We start from the raw sequence: 1285 nt of genomic DNA, 5'->3' as shown, positions 1-1285 counted from the left end.
CCACCCTGCCCAGCTAGTTTTTTTTTTTTTTTTTTTTTGTATTTTAATAAAGACGAGGTTTCACCATGATAGCCAGGCTGGTATGTTTATTTTTTGAGACAGCCTCATTCTGTTGTACAGGCTGGAGCACAGTGTCGCAATCTCAGCTCCCTGCAACCTCCACCTCCTGGGTTCTGTGATTCACTTGCCTCAGCCTCCCAAGCAGCTGGGACCACAAGCATGTACCACCACGCCCAGCTTAATTTTTGCATTCTTAGTAGGGACAGGGTTTCACCACGTTGGCCAGGCTAGTCTCAAACTCCTGACCTCAAGTGATCTGCCTGCCTTGGGCTCCCAAGTGCTGGGATTACAGGCATGAGCCACTGCACTCAGCCCTCAATTAATACTTTGAAAACTAGAAAGAACCTTTCTTCTAAATAATTATCAAAACAAATAACTGGGGAGATGAATATTTTGAAACAAATGAGATGCTATTGGAACCCTGTATAGATTTGTATATTGCTGATTTAGGGATGACAACAGAACCTTTAACTTGGGAGGTTGCAGTGAGCCAAGATTACACCACTGCACTCCAGCCTGGGTGACAGTGAGATTCATTTCAAAAAAAAAAAAAGGTATAAAAGTACTGAGTCTGCATTCCATCAATCTGCCAAGACAATTTTTTTAATCTAAAAATCCTCTGATGTTTGCTTCTGAAGCACATATACTAAAGTACAAATGATTCAGATTGGCATGGCCCTTGCACAAGGATAACAAGCAAATTCATGAAGCGTCATTGCAAATGGTTTCTCTGCGTTTGTACTATTGCTATTCTAATTTCACGTGTCAACTTGGCTGGGCCACAGGATGCTGATTCTTGGTTAAATATTATTTCTGCATGTCTGTGAGAATGTTTCCAGAAAAGAACAGCATTTGAACTGGTGAACCCAGTACAGGAGAAGGCCCTCTCCAATGTGCATGGACATTATTCAATCAGTTGAGAGCCTGAATAGAACAAAAAAGTGGAAAGTTGAATTTGCTCTATGCCTGAATGAGCTGGGCATAGGGCTTCTGCACTCACTGTTCTTGGTTCTCAGGTCTTCAGATGTGAACTGGAATCAATACCCTCAGCACTTCTGCATTCAAGTCCTGCAAACTACACTACCAGCTTTCCTGGGTCTCCACCTTGCAGAACTCAGATTGTGAGACTTCTCAAACTGCATAATTGAGTGAGCCAACAGCTTACAATAAATCTCTTTCCAGAAATATTAATATACAGCCTAATGGTTCTGTTTCTATGATGGAG

General features: G+C 41.9%; 1 pseudogene; it reads left to right on the top strand.

Moving 5' to 3' along the window:
- The first annotated feature begins 686 nt into the window (after positions 1-686).
- LOC116565075 lies at positions 687-787 on the top strand (annotated as a pseudogene).
- Positions 788-1285: the final 498 nt, after the last annotated feature.

The sequence above is a fragment of the Sapajus apella genome, unplaced genomic scaffold, assembly GCF_009761245.1.
Source record: "Sapajus apella isolate SASKATOON/1434 unplaced genomic scaffold, GSC_monkey_1.0 scaffold38, whole genome shotgun sequence".
Classification (NCBI taxonomy): domain Eukaryota; kingdom Metazoa; phylum Chordata; class Mammalia; order Primates; family Cebidae; genus Sapajus; species Sapajus apella.
The sequence above is the reverse complement of the archived record's forward strand: the minus strand, read 5'-3'. Positions and strand labels throughout refer to the sequence as shown.